Source organism: Hylobates moloch, unplaced genomic scaffold (assembly GCF_009828535.3).
Source record: "Hylobates moloch isolate HMO894 unplaced genomic scaffold, HMol_V3 SCAFFOLD_4, whole genome shotgun sequence".
Classification (NCBI taxonomy): Eukaryota; Metazoa; Chordata; class Mammalia; order Primates; family Hylobatidae; genus Hylobates; species Hylobates moloch.
In genome coordinates, this window is record NW_026652279.1 from 23,980,730 (window position 1) to 24,000,973 (window position 20,244).

At 36.7% G+C, this 20,244-nt stretch overlaps 1 protein-coding gene and 1 long non-coding RNA gene across 6 annotated transcripts in view; one reads left to right on the forward strand and one right to left on the reverse strand.

Moving 5' to 3' along the window:
- The window catches only part of GRM7 (glutamate metabotropic receptor 7), an 890,122-nt gene that overhangs the window by 15,795 nt on the left and 854,083 nt on the right, over window positions 1–20,244 (forward strand). The gene's annotated exons all lie outside the window — the stretch shown is intronic.
- Window positions 6,916–12,761, reverse strand: LOC131383215 (uncharacterized). The gene is made up of 4 exons (XR_009213053.1): window positions 12,656–12,761; window positions 11,599–11,780; window positions 10,191–10,258; window positions 6,916–7,432 (listed from the first exon to the last, which is right to left on the reverse strand). It is a non-coding gene; the product is annotated as an uncharacterized LOC131383215 (long non-coding RNA).

The window sequence follows — 20,244 nt, forward strand, 5'->3', positions numbered from 1 at the left end:
GACCTCAGATAATCCACCTGCTTCAGCCTTCCAAAGTGCTGAGATTACAGGCATGAGCCACCAACCCTGGCCTACCATTAAATTGAAGTTGTGTAACCCTACGAAGGTGACACAACTTTAAGTAGCTTCTATAATTTCCTCAGCTCTTTTTGTAATGAAGTCTTTGTCTGATTGCAAGCTTACAGGAGGTGAGGAGTGTGTGGAGGAATTTCAGCCAATTGAATGGAATTTTCCTTAATATGGGTGAGGGCTGTTTTATGACATTAATAAATAAATCCATTCATTCAAAATATATTGAGTATCTACTATGTGCAAAGGCATTTCTCAGCACATGCATCATGTTAGTGAGCTGCTCTTTTTTAAACTTTCCACAGCAGGCAGAGAACTCTGGTACTGATTTGCCTGCTATATGAAGGGGTTTGATGCAGGGAGCCTAGCTGATTCCACAGTGTCAAGACCAAGACAAACTCACATTAATTCATAGGCACCTTGATGCCAAGATACAGCAGCACACTTGGATCTTACTATTGTTGACTGGGATTAATGATAAAATAGCTTTGGGTTTGTTATGAAAAGTGGGCATGTTCATGGACTTAATGGTTCTATATAGATATGTAGACACATCATGTATCATCAGCCTGCAGCTACCTGACATCCCTTGCTACTCCTGCTTTTACATGCCAAGCAAGGGCCTTCTCATCTCGCTTATGGATAAGCTTTTAACAATGGCAATGGGGCCTAGCATCACCTAGTAACCGTATCACTGGCTAAACCAGTGGTTTTTCAAATTTGTTCTTTGATAGGCCCATGAGGTAGATTGACATTCCACTTGTATGAGTAGAAAATGGTGTTTGTTTATAATTCATCGGGAAGAAAATAGGCCACTGGTTATAATTTCCTCATTAAAAAAATTTCATATAGCTGGATATGAAAAATTTTAAATTGAGGATATATATACACATATGCCTACACAGATATCACACACACACACGCACACACACACATATGACTTCTGCTAATAAGTAACAAATGAAATTGTTAGTAGTTCTATATACACATAAGCAGGAAAGTAGCTGATCAGATTTAACTCAATAACTTACTTTTTTTTTTTACAGATTTGTGGTTACAACTCTATCTACAGATATATTTGCTGAAGAAAATATTTCTTCCACCTTCCACAGCAAAATTCCATTCATTTAAGACCAATACAGCATGTCCCAAATGTCTTAGTCCAGTTTCAATCTTTAATAGCTTCAGAAGTGTGAAATTACAAACATGCCCCCCAAAAATCATTTGAAAGTTTAATTATTTAAGCCGGGCGCGGTGGCTCAAGCCTGTAATCCCAGCACTTTGGGAGGCTGAGGCGGGCGGATCACGAGGTCAGGAGATCGAGACCATCCTGGCTAACACGGTGAAACCCTGTCTCTACTAAAAACACAAAAAATTAGCCGGGCGTGTTGGCGGGCGCCTGTATTCCCAGCTACTCGGGAGGCTGAGGAAGGAGAATGGCGTGAACCCAGGAGGTGGAGGTTGCGGTGAGCCGAGATCGCGCCCCTGCACTCCAGCCTGGGGGACAGAGAAAGACTCCGTCTCAAAAAAAAAAAAAAAAAAAAAAAAAAAAAAAAGAAAGTTTAATTATTTAAATTTCTCTTTGTATTTACATTTGTGGATTTTGAAAAATCAATATTTAATTGTACTTTTTTGTTGCTGTCCTTCTGATTGAAGACGGCGAACATTGACTTAAAGACCAAAAAGTTGTAACTAAGTATGTATTATTCAAAATTATTAAAACTAAATAAGTGACCAAGAAATTCAAATGATTAGACTTTCAAAGGGTGATTGTGTGTGTGTGTTTGTGTGCAGTATTTTTTCTTCTGAAGAAATTGATCTTGAAACTCTACTAAGATTTTAGGGACATCTAGTTTAATGAGCAAATGCTTTGTGCCTGGGACTGCAGCATGCACTAGATATTTAAGAGATTAACATAAAATAATAATAATAATAATAATAATACAAAAACAACAACACATCCTCTCAGACATGGAAGAAAATCCCACTTGGGAAATGGACCAATACATCACACACTAATAAAATAGCAAAGGCTCTCAAACATCAATGTGCTGAAGAATCACATGGCAAACATGCCAAGCAGGCAAATTCCAGGGCCCCTTCTCCAGCTGGACAGGTGTAAGGCTCTAGAAACTTTATTTTTCTTGAATGCTCCCAGGAGATTCTGAGATTGGTGTTTTCAATTGCCCTCAAACTTAAGTCTGCATCAGATCTGCCTGAAAGTCTTGTTAAAACACACATTGTTGGGCTCTACCCTCAGAGTTTCTGGATCACTAGATTTGCATTTCTAACCAGTTCCCAGGTGCTACTGATATCACTGGTCCAATGACCACACCTTAAAAACCCATTGCTTACAGAAAATACCTTCAATATAGGATGTGTGTTTCATGAAAGATGAGTTTACAGAGACCCATAGGAGTGCAAAGGGCCTCTACCCAAAATTGGCCAAAGGTAATCTAAAAACTAGCTAGATTTTTATTGAACCAAGCCAGATTATAAGAACTTTAATTGAACTACCTCATTTAATATTTTCAATAAGATACGTAAGTCCTACTTAATGTCCCCAATGTACAGATAAATTAATTTACCCAAGTCATGCAACCAGTAAGCAGCAGATTAAAAATTCAAATCTAGAAAGTCTGATTCCAGAGCCCACACACTTTTATACTTATATTATTTTCAATGGACAAATTATAATTGTATTACGTTTATAGAATACAGTGTGATGTTTTTGATATATGAACACAGTGGAGTGATTAGATCAAGGGAATCACACTTACTTGACCTTGTTTTGTGGCGATACATTTGAAATTTATTCTCTTATTTTGAAAGATATAACACACTACACCCTTACCTGTTCTGTTTTACTTATTTTGCTTAATCATTCTGCTTATATACAGGGGTAAAATGTTGTCAGCTCAGGCTTTCTGGAGGAACTGACCTCTGAGTGTAATTTTTAGAAAGATGAGTGGACATAAAAATATTACCATTTTTTAAAAGATGTTGTGAATAGTATCAGGACTTCTAAAAGAGCCGGACCTCACCACACAGTTACCTCAAGCAAGTCTGATGATTAATAGTCTAGAATAGGAGGATAACTATGGGATACTAGGAAGAATTCTGGGAACCTGAGGTTAGAATTCAGTATCTATTTATAATGAGTCTGGCTGCAATAATAGAACCTGAATAAGAGTTACTTACCTAACTTTCCTCATGTAACAGTTTGGAGATTATTTTTATGTTAATTCAGCCACTAAGTGGTGTCCATGAGGGACTAGGTTCTCTTATCTTCCTGTCCTCTCACCTCTGGTGTGTCACTGTGTTGCAAGATAGTTGCAAGACAGCTACTGAATCTGCAGCTGCATTCCCAATGTTTAACCCAGAAGAAAGAACATTTAAAAGAGGATCTGCTTCTAAGTCCTGGAGCAAAGAAGTATTTACCAAAACTCATCATCAGACTTTCACTTAGATCTCATTAGCTAGGGCTTTAAACTGGCCACCTTAGTTTTGAGGATATTAGGGATTTGGCAATCAGGGTTTTGATAGCAGGGAATGAGGAGAGAGTGGGTGATTAATCAGATGGCTCACAGAGTCTGCACAGACTTCCTTCCCAGTCTTCCCGACAAATAACCCCAAATTCTACTTTATTTTATGCATTTTACCTTGAATAGTGGGGAAAAATTACTTATCTGTAAATAGCCTCCTACAAAGGGTACAATTATATAATTATACAACCCCCTAGAGAGCCTCTTTCTTCTAAAAACTCTTTGAAAAATGTTCAAGGTTAAAGATATTTTGATCTTAATTTAGTAACTTGCAGTTGATTATCCTGGAATGACATTCTCTTTCTCTGCAGATGTCCTGGCGGGCTTTAGAAAATTCTGGAAGAAGTGGACAGAGAATTCTTATGGTTCACATATAAACAATATGAATCTTTCGGAAGAAAAATTCATTTAGGGACCAAAAGGCCCTTTATATCTGATTTTTTTTTTCCCTCTCACCAAATTTTCACAAATTTTCCTTTCCACAATGCCTTTGAGCAAATCTGTTTGATATCACCCCATCCACTTCTCCTGTCTGAATTCTTTATTACTAGGAATTCTTCAGCATTCCATTTCTCATTCCTCTTTGTCAAAAGCATTTCTCAGTGTCTTTATTCCTTCTCATCTCATATTTGGACTCATCTCTCAAACTGAAAAAGGAGATTGCTATGGTTTCTCCAGAAGCTTGGAGAACTTCCCTTTGTAAAAAAAAGGTAGAGATGTTAATTAACTTGAAAGGTAAGCAATGTGTGTAATGCGTCTAATAATTTATTAAAAGTTTATTATAATCAGTATAAATTATGATAATTTATTATAAGTTTATCTCTCAGTTAGTCTGTGGTTCAGTTTGGACTTCGCTGGCTTGGCAATCAGTTTTCTGCTCAGTGATTCAAGGGCCTACCGTTTCCATTATGTGCCTATACATTGTCTCAAAAAGGAAAGGAGAGAGGAAATTGCAAGCTCAATTATAAACTCATTATTCTTCAAATACACATTCTTTTTTTCTTTTAATTTTTATTTTTAGTTCTGGGGTACCTGTGCAAGATGTGCAGGTTTGTTACATGGGTAAACGTGTACCATGTTGGTTTGCTGCACTGTCAACCCATTACATAGGTATTAAGCCCAGCATGCATTATCTGTGTTTCCTAAGGCTCTCCCTTCCCTCACTCTACCCACCGACAGTCTCCAATGTGTTGTTCCCTTCCCTGTGTCCATGTGTTCTCATTGTTCAGCTCCCATTTATAAGTGAGAACATGCAGTGTTTGGTTCTCTGTTTCTGCATTAGTTTGCTGAGGATAATGTCTTCCCGCTTTATCCACGTCACTGCAAAGGACTATCATTCATTTTATGGCTGCATAATATTCCATGGTTTATATGTACCATATTTTCTTTATCCAGTCTATTGTTGATAGGCATTTGCTCTAATACCCAGAATCTACAAGGAACTCAAACAAATTTACAAGGAAAAAAAAACCTCATTAAAAATGGGCAAAGGACATGAACAGATACTTCTCAAAAGAAGACATTCATGCAACCAACAAGCATGAAAAAAAACTCAACATCACTGATCATTAGAGAAATGCAAATCAAATATATGTTCTTATAAAATTTCTGGTAGCATTCTGTGGGCCAGTAAGCAGTAATGTGGCCACACTCAGATGCATAGAGATGGGGAATACTATCCTAGGCCTTATCTCAACATTGCTACAATCTGGAGGGGCTAAAAATGTTTAGTCGATAGGTGTTCATTTCTGCCACAATGATCGATTAGTCTAAGGCAATTGAATTGTGTGTGTGTGTGTGTACGTGTGTGTGTATTAGTATGAGCTGAAACTTGTGGAAGTCCACCTTAAAAATATAGATAAATCCAATTGTCATTCACTGTTATCTTTCCTGGTTGCAGATGATTACTGTTTTCCTTCATCCTCTACATCTCATCCACCTTAGTATCAGTATGGTAAAAATTGAAAGAAATTATTCCAAGATCTTCAATTCTTTGAAAGGTATAGCATACCCAGACCCTAACAGTTTTACTCTGTACAACTTTTACCAATTCCAAATGATGAATTTGCGGAAAATTAATGCAGAAAAAAAGGCTGATTTTCTTTTGCACAAATACTCTGAGCCATGGTGCAGGGTAATTGGAAAATTTGGGAAATCTAAATCTTCTTGTTGAAAATTAAAATACTTTTAATTATAAAAGTAGCATAAACTCATTGTGGAAACTACAAAAATTAAAAAGGCATAAAGAAAAAAGTATAAGCCAGGCATGGTAGCATTAGCTTATAGTCCCAGCTACTCCAGAGCCAAAGGCTGGATGTTAGCTTGAGCCCAGGAGTTCCAGGCTGCCGTGGGCTATAGTTGCACCACTGCCCTCCAGCCTGGGCAACACAGCAAGACCTTGTTTCCAAAAAAAAGTAAAAAGTATAAATAACTTAAAATCCCATTATCCCATTTCCAATAAATGATCTTCATAACATTCTTGAGATATTTTTGTTTGTGGGGGTACACACAGGCACAATGCAAGCAAATATATAATACTTTTAATTATTAGATCAAACTATAAAAATGTTTTGTATCTTTTTTACTTATTAGTATATAATGAGTATGATTCCATGTCATTTGATAAGGCTATATCACAAATTTAAATAGTTCAGCAGCATTTCATTATTTATGTAGCCAGTTTCCTGCTACTCAAAATTTAGGTTTACCTCTCTCTTTTCTTTGGTACTACAGAAAAATGAGAAAAACATCTTTGTTCATATGTCTTCCTGCATTTATTCATTTCCTTAGAATGACTTTTTAGAAATTGAAGGGCCACTTTTCAATTTGGGTACGTATTGACATATGAGCTTAAGAGTTGCACTACCTTACCTTTCTATCAGCAATTTAACGTCATGTGTAGATTCTCACACTCTACAGTACCAGCATTAGCCATTTATTTCATTTGTGCCACTCTGATGAGTAAGACATGAGACCTACATGATTCTAACTATATTTCTTTGGTTAATAATAGTGAGATTAAACTTATTTTAATATATTTATTGGTTGTTTGTATTTCTTCTTTTGTGACTTTATGACCTTTATCCATTTATTCACATTGATTTACAATAACTTTTTATATATTATAATGTTTATTATTTTGTTATAGTTTTCAATGTAATTTTTCTTTTTTAATTTATAAATTATAATCTCATATTTATAGAAGTTCTTTAATATTGTCCAGTCTATTCAAAAACACTTTAATAGTGCAGACACAGGGAGAAATCATCAGTCACTCTCTTACATTTTATAATCAATTTATTTCCTTTGCCAGTATGTGAATATAACTCCCTATTTTATATTATGGTTGGAAATGATTTATTCCCTCTGAAAGGGATTATAGCCTCTATGAAACTGTAAAGCCAGATTTTATAGGGCACATAGGGTGTATAGGAAAAATGAAAGCCCATAAATCACACTGCATTGATTATTGCCTTATTTATAAAGATGGCATTTTAGGTTGTATACTTGTCATCAGATAAGCATAATTAATTTTGTTAGTATTAGCAAGAACAGCCTAGGAAAGCTTCACAGCAAGAAGTGAGTGGTTATGGGAGCAGGAAATAGCCTCTGTCTCATCCAAAACAGCAAGGACTTGAAACCGTGAGGATCCTGCTTATAGAATCTTGATCCAGTTAGCCTAGCCAACATGTGTTGTCAAGTAGGGCAAGTAGATTTGAGAAGTCTGAGAAGTTATCTTGGTCTCTTCTGGAAATGAGCAGAAAAGTACTGTGTAGGGCAGAGATCATCAATACAAGGTTGGAGACTTGGAGCTCACCCTATAGCCATTGAAGTCAGTGTGAGACAAAAATGACAATATAAGTTATATTGATGACACTATCAGTGAGGTGACATTTAGTCCTCTAAAATTCCAACATGTTTTTGCAGTGTGCCATCCATTCGTAAATGGGCAAAGCCATTTGACAAATCTATTCAGTATAATAAATGAATCTGGCACTCAGATTTAGAAAAAATGGAATTATATCAATTTGTCAAGTACAGTAGCTACCTGTTCTGTTTTATTTCTCCAGGTAGAACTAGATGACATTGCAGGCAGTGAGATGTTATAATGTTTGACCCCTGGAGCTGTCCAAAAATGGAAGAAGCTGCCTCATCGGGTAGTTAATTTCTTGTCATTGGGAGTATTAAGTAGGTTTGTAGGTTTGTATGATCAGCAAGTTAAAGAGCCTATTTATCATTTCTAAAATATTGTATACACTAGTGCATTCAGGTTAGTATAAAGAATTCCTCACAATATATTAGGACAGTTTCAAATATTTTAATTTGATTAGACACAATCTTTTAGTTATAAAAAAATCACCATTTTGACCATTTAAATATGCCTTTATTTTCTCTTGTAACCTAGCTGTGTAGTCTTGGGCAAGTCACTACACTGTCTTGGACACACTTTTCTTTTCTTCTCATTTTTTTTTTGAGACAGAGTCTTGCTCTGTCACCCAGGCTGGAGTGCAGTGTCATGATCTCAGCTCACTGCAACACTAGCCTTTGGGGTTCATGCAATTCTCCTGTCTCAGCCTCCTAAGTAGCTGGGATTACAGACGCCCACCACCACACCCGGCTGATTTTTGTATTTTAAGTAGAGACGGGGTTTCACCATGTTATCCAGGCTGGTCTCAAACTCCTGACCTTGTGATCCACCTGCCTTGGCCTCCCAAAGTGCTGGGATTACAGGCGTGAGCCCCCGCACCCAGCCAGACACAGTTTTCTTCATGTGAGGTAGAAATAACATATGCCTTTAACGACTACAGAATGATGAGTGGTGATGTTCTTGAACTCCTCTAATACTCCACATATATACATTATTTCTATCCCTGGATAATTTGCATTAATGAAATAAAGCATTCTTAGTATAATAAGTCCGAGTAGATGAGAATTTAAGTGAAGGTTCTATACACAACTGATGCACAACTGATACAAGAGAAAATAAAGGCATATTTAAATGGTCAAAATGGTGATGTTTTTTATAACTAAAAGATTGTGTCTAATCAAATTAAAATACTTAAAACTATCCTAATATATTGTGAGGAATTCTTTATACTAACCTGAATGCACTAGTGTGTACAATATTTTAGAAATGAGGCTTAGCCCGAGAGGGTTCTTAGCTTCACCTACGAAGGAATTTCAAAGGCAAGCCAGTGGTGTTAAATAACGACTTTTATAGAAACAGTAGCCCACAGCAGCCGCAGAGGTACTGCTTCTTATAGAGCAGGGCTACCCCATAGGCAGCGTGCCCAGCTTAGGTAGCTTAGAGGCAGTTCTGCAGTCATACGTAGACCCACTTTTAATTATATGCAAATTAACGGGCAACTTATGCAGAAATTTCTAGGATGAAGGTTGTTAACTTCTGGGTTGTCCAGGTTGTTGCCATGAAAAAGGGCAGTAATTTATGGGTATTGCCATGGCAATGATAAACCAAGAGGGCATACTGGGGAGAGTGTCTTATGTGGAGGTGTTTCCACCCTGACCTGTTTTAGCTAGTCCATCATTTGGTCAGGTATCCAAGCCCCACCCCCAAAGCCTAGTCCTGCTCCTACCTCACACCCAGAAATATGGATTTATTCCCATGCCCAGTGAAAATGTAGGAAAAGCATTATTTTCTTATTAAAAAGGAGGTATGATGAAGATCAACCAACTTAAAGAGTTTCTGTGTTGGAAATTGAGAGACATCATTTCCTGCTGTGTTTACCCCACAAATGCCCACAGGGGCTCTGAAGTTTTGTAGCAGCAACCCCCATCTTATATCCTTGTCATTAGAAGTAAACAATGCCACACAACTAATAACTAATAATAGTTATAGTTACAAGAAATATCACTTATTGAAGGTCTCCAATCTATTAAGTATTTTATAATTATTAACATATTGAGGGATGCTATATTTTGTTTTCAAGTTAGTTTGAGTTCCTTTCCAGCTTTACTGACATATAATTGACAGTTAAAATTTGTATATATTCAATATGTACCACAAGGTGATTTGATATATGTATACAGTGTGGAATGTTTACCACAATCTAAATAATTAGCACATCTATTGCCACGCATAGTTACCATTGTGTGTGTGTGTGTGTGTGTGTGTATGTGTGTGTATGTGTATGGTGAGGACACTAAGATTTTCTCTCTTGGCAAATTTTAAGTAAACAGTGCTGTATTATTAACTATAGTCACCACGTTGTACATTCGATCTGAAGGGTACTACCTTGTTATGGTTAAGAGTGTAGTCCCACATGTTGTCACCATAAGTGGGAGCTGAACAACGAGAACACATGGACACAGGGAGGGGAGCATCACACACCCACACACCGGGGCCTGTTTGAGAGTGAGGGGCTGGGGTAGGGATAGCGTTGGGAGAAATACCTAATGTAAATGATGAGTCGATGGGTGCAGCAAACTAACATGGCACATGTATACCTATGTAACAAACTTGCATATTGTGCACATGTACCTTAGAACTTAAAGTATAATAATAATAAAAAAAGAGTATAGTTTCTCAAGCTCAATAATTCTGGGTTAGAATCTCACCTCCGTTATGTCTTAATTGAGTGACTTTTGGTCCATTGTTTATGCTTCATATTCCTCATGATTTTTTTCTGTAAAAAAAATACTAATGAATTATTGTCTGATATATAGAATATTTGTTGAATCAACACATGCTTAGCTGAGATGGTGAATGTGATGTTTAGCACTGTGTTACATACATCATTACTCTTTTAATTCTTGCAGTAATTTAAGTCATCAGTAACAATAAGAATAATAATAAACAGTTTAATAAAATGCTTAGGATGTGCTAAGCACTTTGTATATACAATTTATTTAGTCTATACTACACTATTTTATATAGATATTATCTTCCACATTTTTTTTTCAGAGGACATTGAGGATCAGCAAGATTGAGTACTTTGCTTAACATATGAACTCAGGTCAGAATTACTCTAAACATATTTTTTAACCACAAAATGTGTATAATTCTACCTCTGAATTTGTTGTTTTCAACTTCCATACATCTGATTTGAAATTCCTTTATATATTTGGGGACCTTTTCACTTTATGAGTCTTGTTGAGGGACAGTGCCTTTCTCCCACTGTTTAAACTGAAAATACCAGACACATTTATATGTAAACAATGTAAAGTAAATTTGACTCTCTTTATCAGTCTTCCTTGAAACTGGAAGACAGTCAGATGACCTAGGATTGGCCAATTACACTCATATCCTATATTTTGAATTAGAAACGAATGATATGAGGAAGCAAGGACCTCAGAAAAGCCCTTCCAGGAGTAACTGAGGAGGCAGCAGTGCCTGGGTCAGCATCCCGTATCCTGCTTGTGTTGGGTCAGCGAGGCAGGCCTGCACGTACACTTCAATTTTGCATGATTCTATAATTTTGATAGCATGCCCTAAGTTCTTGTTCTTTAGTCTGCTTCTAGTTACTGAAACTTAATCAATAACCTTTCAAAGATTATTTTCTGTTCAAATCAGCTATATTTGGCTCCTGTTGCTTGCAAATAAGCACTTTCTTGATATCCACCTACATATCCAGGAAGGTATAATATATTCCTGTCAGAGACAAGAGCAGGAAAGCTTCCTGAGCATTTGAGAGTGGGGAAAAAGAAGGAAGAATTGAAGCCAATTCTGCTTTAGAATTGTATTTGTGGCAGCCCGTTTTACATATCACATGCTAAACTTCACCTCTCTTTACCCAATTACAGACACGTGAGGGGTAAACTCTGTGTTGGCAACCTAGCAGCCTTCTGTGCTGGGCCACAGGTGTCCCAGGACGTGAAAGACTTCACTCAGTGTCTTTGTCACTTGAGGCTACGTCATTCCTCTCTTTGGAGATCAGCTTCTGTTGTGTGGGACAAAACGATGCTAAACCCGAACTCAGATGGAAAGATGCAAATATTAGCTACAGAACAAAGCATAAAGACTTACATTTTCTGTCATTTGACAGTGTTAGAATCTGACATATAAGTCTTTGAAGAGAAAGGTGTGCATGGCCCAGGGATGAAGTTGAGATTTCATGTAATTTGTCCTCTTTCTGTCATGACCTTGATGATGATGATAATGATGATGATGATGATGACGATAGCATCAGTAACATTTATTGATATTTCCTAGATGAAGGGCATATCATCTTAATAATATTTAATCTCCACTATGACCTAATGAAGTAAGCATTATATTATTTCGGTATCCTCGAGGGTCAAAAAATTAAGGAATTTATTCTAGCTCACAACTGGGTGGTAGAACAGCAATGACTGGACACTGGATCTGCCCGAATTATATTGTATGAGCACAGCCATTTACCTAATTCTGGCATATTGTAACTCAGAAGCTCTGGGGTTATTGTAGAGCAGCTGAGTGTGGTTGAACTAAGATGTCTTAATAGATAATATTAATATAAAGTAAATTACTTTAAAGTATCTTGGCATATATTGCACTACACTCTCATATCTGTCATTGGTTCTATTGGTAACTGTTGAGAAACTCATAACGTGAATCCTAATTCAGCCTCTAACTCATATCTTATATAACATTTGACTTAATTGAGGCAATTATCTTTGTGTTGTTTTCTTTCCTACAGACATAAACTGAGCATCCAAAACATGCCCACCATCTTGTAAATATATGCCCTTAGTTTTATAGGTGCTGAATAAGATGGAGGAAGAGAAAAAGACACACAAATGCACCTCTCAGCATTTGAAATACAGTCATCAATTTTTGTACCTTTTATGTTGTCAGTTCCTTTTAACATTTACTAATACCCACACAATTTATATTTTTAATAAAGCAATTTCCTTACCAAACATTTTACATTTGGTTATTAGTTATATTCTGGTATTCTAACAATAACACTAATAATTATAAGCCATTGAAAAATTCATTAGACCCTACATTTTTATCCCCACATCCTGAAAATAAAGTGGGAAATAAGGTAGAGAGTAGAAAATCTGCCTATGTTTTTCTTCAGATGACACGAGATGCTAACCTAATATCACTCCTTTAGCATTTTCTATTAAATTGTTCATTCTTTCCTGGGGGCATATGAACAGCTTCCATTAAGGTAAATGGCAGTCTTGAGTGCAAACCTAGAAGGGGGCAAATGGAAAACTTTTAGACAATAAGTCAACTTTTCTTCAAAGTTCAACCACTATACGTCCCATGGTGAAAATATTTCTATGTACAGATGAAACCTCTCAGGTTTGGGGAAATTTCAATAGCAGAGAATGATCCTGAGTACACCTAGTTCATTTCTCTCTGCTTTTCCCCCTTGTTATATTGAGGTTAAAATCTGTAGCAGAGTTACATATTAAGCAGTCTAGGAAATTGATATGACATTTGGTCTGAATCTCCAAAGTAAATTTTAGATGAAGATGCTATGAAATTCACATAAGAAAAAATAATCAGAAATATTTTTATATTATCAAATGTACTGCAATAATGAAAGCAAATCCTACTTCTAGCTAATAAAACACGATTCTTCAGGTGCTATTATATTGTGGCAGAAAAGGGATTTATGTCATCTATTGTTTCTATCCTAAAAACACTAGAATGGGAGCAAATGAACCAAATTAATTGTAATATGTACACTGTAATTGTAGTATATACATACACCTTTATAGGTGTGTATATATACGTATGTGTGTATATATGTATATACAAATATATACACATATACATTGCATACACACATATGCGCACATATAAGTAAAATTTCAACTTGCATCCTCAGAGCAGGTTTTGTGGGGAAGATAGGATGTAAACTGGGTAGGCTTTCAGCAACTTTACTCAATTCTGACTTTAGGATAAAATCAAGCATTTCAACTCGTCAGTCAGTCTGACCTTGATGGAAAAACATTCATCTGGATGGAACAGTATAAATAAACATGCAGTTGTAGAGATTCCCTGGCTGTATTATTCCAGTGCCTGGAAGGTTTTGAAACATCTGTTTTCTCTAGGGGACGGAAAGGTATCTCAAGTGAAATGTAAGTGTAATAAACAGAGGCCAGTGCTCTTTTTTGGGACATTGCTTTGATCCTGTAACAAGTAGCAATCTCATAATCTGTTTAAGACTGTCTTTATCCAAGAAGGTTCTTAGCAATTGGAGTAGAAAAGAAAAGCCTCTCTTTCTGGGTTCCTGCTGTTTGTCTATGAACCAGAGAAAGTGCCAATAGATGAACCAGTTCACAGCTATCCACAGCGGGAGACTGGACAATTATTAACACTCAATCTACTGGAAAGTAAATAGAAGTCTAAAGAAAGACTCCAAAGATTTCTATACCTTATATACTTGATACACCAAAAGTGTCACCTCAGTGGATCCTTTCCCCCAAAATGCCAATATGTTTTTGCCAGTGTGTGACAGAATCTTAGGGGTGAAATCAAGGAAAAGAATGGAAAGCTGTCTTAAGATTCTAGCTCTTTGAACAGGGAACAAACAATACATTTTCAATAATCTTAGCAACCACACTTGTAATAATGACCATCAGAATAACTGCTCTTTTCTGCCATATGGTAAACACATTACCAAACTCATTTTTTTCTTCAATTTTACAACTCGAATTCTATTATTATTTTCATTTTACAAATTAGGAAAGTGAAGCTCAGAGATACTGTCATTTGGCCAAGGTCACACAGCTAGTAAGAGATAAGTTTGAACCCTTTTTGTTGGATACCAAAGACCACAATTTTAGTCCTTCAGAATCTACCTTAGAGCGTTTGAGTAAATTAATTTGAAAAAGTCCTCCTAATCAGATTGATCAGGCCATTATATTAGGTTAAGCAAAGCGGGAAAATGACATAAGAATATTTGAATTGTAAATACAAGAATTTACTTGCATCTAAGTTATCCACATAATATTTAGCTGATAGCTTCATGATTACAACAACTGAATGGAAATGAACATGTCTTGCTGTTTGGAATAAGATTGCCCATTGAGTAAAAATATATATTTATTCCTAGCCCAATATGACATGAGGCGCAGATGACATTGAGATGCCATCTAGTAGTGCTCCTATGTAGTTCATCATGTCAGTCCAGCCAATAATTTTAAAATATTTTGAGTCTATAATGAATGCACCCATAAAGCATATTTATAATCAGTGCAAATAATATTTTCCTATGCTAAACCTGAGTTAAATTATAACATGCAGCATAAGATTAATGGGCCATTTTTTCTTCATCAGTTTGTTAAATTACTTAGTTTGGAAGCCGTTCCAAAGGATGTGAATTGGAGCTGTGCTGAGCTGTTGCAATGAGATTCTGCTTTTTGGATGAAAGTATTCCCATGCCTGCCCCTTGCTTCTAGCTTCTTAGGAAAGAAGGGAAAGTTTCTTCTGGTAAAAAGTAACATGTTTATGGGCTGGCTCATATAGTATGAATGGAAGAATTGTGTGTCTTCTAAGCCAAGCCTGTTTTGGCATATAAAATAATTTTTACCTATCATTTCATAAAATGAACATTTGATTTTCAGGTGAAGTCTTAGGTCATTTGACTCCTGGATCACTTTCATGAATAGATTTTGCTTGAGATAACTTGTAATTCAATATATTAACTGCAATTCAGTCTGCCTAGCTGATGTGCATAATCTAAAATGCAGGTCCCTGCAGGGTAAGCATTGCACCTGCATCATCAGTGTGGCCTGATTTTAAGCTCAACGTCTAGCATTTAGGAGATGTTCAATAAGTAGTAGAGAGGTTTGCTTTCCACTTAGAGAGAGGCAAGGTATTCACTCACTCTTGTGTCTGGTGAACACTGGATACAAGAATCTTGCTACATTATTCTTCATTTCCCTTTGTGTGCAGGCTGAAGATTTTTTTTTCCTTCTTAAAATGCCTATCTCCACTTGTTTTCCTGGAAAATTACTCTTCTTTCTTGAATTCTTAGTCCCATTATTTACTGCTTGAGATTGCATTTATTACTTCCTCACAAAGAGAGTTTATTTCCTCTTCAACTGTGCTCCACTGATTGTGTGTACATGTAAATGTATGTGTGTGCTCTATTACAACAGCTATCATATTGTATCATGGTTATTTGTTTGCCTAAGTGTTTGAATGATCAGAAAGAATTCTTGAGTATGGTGTATTTCTGTTTGACAGTTATCCTGAGCAAATTACTCCAACACATAGTCGGTGCTCCTAGGATACTGGCTGAATTGAATTACATTTTATTGCCAAAATATAGACATTAATATCTCATTGTTCTTTTGAATTCCAGCTGGGAAATCAGCTGGAAATGAACCCTAAAAGTTCTGTACCTCATACTATTGAACAGCTTCTTTAGTTATTGTGTGTGGGAAGCCGTACTGCTTGTTCTACTAGTTCTCAAAGTGTGGTACTCAGACCAGCACATCAGCATCACTGGGGAATTGCAAATTCTTGGGCCTTGCCCTAGATGGAAGGAGTCAGGGACTCTGGGATTGAGCCCCAATGTCTGTGTTTTAACAAATGCTCCAGGTGACTTCAATGCCTACTCATGTTTAAGAACCACCAGTTTAGATCTAGAGCTTAAGCTTTAAGCTTGGAGCAGACCTGACTCTTAAACTCTACTCAGCCACTAGAGTGACCTTGAGCAAGTTACTTCTGGTACCTTCTCACCATTTTTGTGCCTTGCTTAGCTTATTGGGATAATTACATTAGATTAGTGCATTCAGGAGAGTGCCTGAAACATAGTACGTGTTCAATAAATGCTAGCTGTTATGATTATCATCATTCAGAATGTATTAACTCATCCTGAAGACACATTTCACATAAAGGTAATAATGTGGTTTGTAAAATTAGCAGCTTAGAAGAAATATATTAAGAAGTTCATCAAACAAGGTTTCAGCAGGAAATCTGTGGTACCCTGAAAAGGACAATTTGAGCAGGATGTAGGGAAACAGAGATAGTGTAGCATTAGTGGGTCAGTAAAAGCTTGGCCACTTTTATCACTCTTGGTCTAGCAGGGAAGGAGAAGAAAGGCACTGCTGGAGAGTCGGGGCCTCCCCGTAGAGGCTGTGGCCTTAAGTTGAGGGATGCAGCCATCCATCACTGAGCAACTTGGCAGGGAGGAAACCAAAGGAATAAACACCCAACCTCACTCTTCTTTCACCTTTTCTCTAATCTCCCCTGGGTGTTCTCCATTGGTGAACCCAGTGAGAAGCTAGAAGAAGGCAAGGACATGCATCAAGTTAGGCCATGCGAGACATCCAGGGCACAGAGCTGGATGGAGAAAGAATTCGGAAGGGCTGATAGGATATATATTGTCAGCTGTAAAATCACTTGTCATTCTCATGTGATGGCCATTATAGAAACATAGAGACAGACAAGTAGTTAGTGCTTATTTGGCAGACCCAGAAAGCTTCAGGATAGAACTGGCATTTGAATTGGGCGTGAAAGGAAAATTTGGATTTTAATGATGACTATGAAGTAGGGATTGGTGAGAGACCAAGGACGAAAGAGTGTCATTCCAAGTAGAGATAAAGCAGTGGCACAAAGACAAAAAAAAAAGGCAGGGCAGAGCACTTGGTAGAAACAGTGAATGTTCTGTGTGTGACTGAGCAGAAATGGAACAGGCAGAGGCTGGAAGTTAAGATAAAGTCAATATTTGAATAACATCAGAGTTCCCTCCTTTAACCTCAATTTCCACCTTCTACTCTCTTCACCAAGACTAGGAAAATAAAAGTGAACTTAAATTGGGGGCCAAGGATGACAGTGTCAAGAAAAAGATACCTCCCAAAAAATAGGTTGGCTGAGGTTATCTATTTTGGCTATTTTTTTTGGAGGGGTACCAGGTGTGGTGGTGCCAACCTCCCAGCTACTCTGGAGGCGAAGGCAGGAAGATCACTTTAGCCCAGGAGCTATGACTGCACCTCTGCACTACAGGGCAGAGATAGAGATGAGATTCTATCTCAAAAAAACAAAAAAACAAAAAAAAAAATGAAGAAAGAAAAGAAAAGAGAGCATTGGAGCACTGATAAGACCTTGGCGAAGCTGGGTGCATGACTGGTGGTATTGCCACAGTAGAGTATGGGCAAGTGGTTGTGACAAATTCAGACTGGGTTCTTGACTCTTGACTTCCGTCAATTTACTTAAATGCTCTAGGCTTCCATATTGCAATCAGTAAAATAGGGACAAAATCTAGCTTCCTCAAGTGTTGCTGTGAGGATCTAATAAGAAATAGAGGTAAGAGTTGAGTCCAGTAATGAAGTCGGAAAACACATGAGCTAAGGTGATAATGATCATAATAAGAATAACAGCTATCATCCATTGAATGCTTGTTATATCCCTGATACTGTGCTAGTTCTTTTACGTATCTTTTCTCACTTAGTTTTATCTATTTCTATAGGGAAGATCCAATTGATGACTCATTAATGAGGAAAGTTTCAAAGTGAAAATGTACTAGGAAATTAATTCTTAATGAATCTCTCAGCTTTTTATTACAGGGCATGTAAAATATCTGACAGAGCTGGGCATAAAATACTCAATTGGACAACTTTTGATAAAATATTAACTTAATAAATAGGCATAAATAGGTTGAGGATTTTTGGAGGGCATGTGATAATAGTAGTATTAGTGTGATGTCTTTTGAAAGTGCGAAGTTCTCTAGAGGTCAAAAGGAGAGCCAGGAAAAGGTGAAAAGTTTTCTCTGAAAATTATGGGGAAACCAGGTTGTAAAGACAACAAAATGGGAAGTCATAAAAGGTCAAGTTACTCATAGGCCTTCTTAAAATAGGTCCATGAGAAATGTTTGCAGTGATTGGATGCCAGAGAAAAAGAAAATCTCTGGCTTCATAAACCATAATTTATTTTAGACAAACTGACTAATGATAAAAATAAAGACAATATGATGGACTTTTGACAGTTTCATTGACCAAACTAAGACTAAAAAGCCTTTAGATGTTCATACTTTTAATCAACTTCAGAGGTGAGCAAAGAGAACACCTGAAAAGTTAAGGGGCTTTTATCCAAGGTCACACATTTAATTAGAGGTGTGTGTGTGACATAAACCCATTTCTAAAATTCTCAAGTCAGTATCTTTACAGAAGTCAAATACGTCCTTGTCAAAAATAGCATTAACTTACTTCCAAGAAAAAGGCAAAACAAAATAATTGGAGCAATAATGGATACAGATATAAGAGCTAATTCAAGAATCCCTAAATAGAGGTGAAAAGTAAGGAAATTATTAGTTAAGATAATCTGAAAGTCTACTAGAAGGGGAATATGGTTAGAGATTTGGAAACAATGTATCCTCAAAAGTAAAAGATCAAATTACATGCAGTTTGGGGACCTTTAAGAGAGATTTTATAGATTGAACAACAACAATTTAAGAATAAAACAAGGGGCTGACATGTGAACAGCAGCCTGGAAAATGTTGCAGAAAAGCCACATCACTCTAAACTTCTGTTTCTGTATATTTGGACTGACTGGAGGGCGTGAAATCAGTTGTTTTAAAAGCACAATAATTAATCCAACCATCTGGCAAATAATACAAGCTATTCTTTGCACGGACACTAATTTATGCACTTAGACACCACTTAAAACTAAAATTGAACAAAATACATAATCTTGATATTATTATATAAAAAAAGGAAAGATAACCTTTGCCCTGAATAGGCAGGATAAAGATGAGGGCAAAGATATTCAGAAGGAGAATATTCTTGAAAAAAATTATATTAACATCTATTAGCTACATCAGATTTGAAATGTGATGATATAAAGAAAGAGAAGTCTACTATTGATTTTTAACAGGGGATGTGTTGGCAGAAAGAGAGAAGAAGCTTATAGAGAGACCGGAAGAGTTCTTTTAAGGATATATTTGAATGTCATTTCAAAAAACAAACACATTTCCCATAACAATGCAATGAGGTTAAAAGAATAATGCAGGTGAAAGCTTTTTGGCCCAAATAAGTTCCATCAGGGCTAGGTATTATTGTTTAACACACCATGACCCAGCCCTGCAAGCGCCAGGCTGTGGCTATTTTTACAAGATCCAGTGCAACATTCACAGTATTTCTGGCATTAGAACCTGGCAAAGATCACTTTGTTTGCATTTTTGTGATGCCTGCTCTACTCAGATTGAATAACCCCTCATTTAAAAAACTGGAAAATAGTTTTCTCCATTTAGTAAAACTAAAGTTTATTCTCCAGGTTGAGTTTTCCTAACTCTTAGAGCTCCAAAATTAATGATGGGATGTATATTACATTTACATTTGTTTTTATTTAGGAGTTAGCCAGGGGTGACAATGTAATTAAATAAGAGTTAATGACAGATGCCAAAATATGAATAATTAACAGACAAGTTATTTTGATCATACATATTATACAACAAGATCCATCTGAGAAGTACAAATATTAATAGATATAATTTGGTTGCTTAAAAAGAGTTTTTCTTCCTATCAGTTTAGCAATAAGAAGATTTATGTAGGCTGGGCTCAGCGGCTCATGCCTGTAATCCCAGCACTTTGGGAGGCCAAGGTGGGCAGATCATGAGGTCAAGAGATCAAGACCGTCCTGGCCAACATGGTGAAACCCCCTCTCTACTAAAAGTACAAAAATTAGCTGGGCGTGGTGGTGCATGCCTGTAGTCCCAGCTACTCA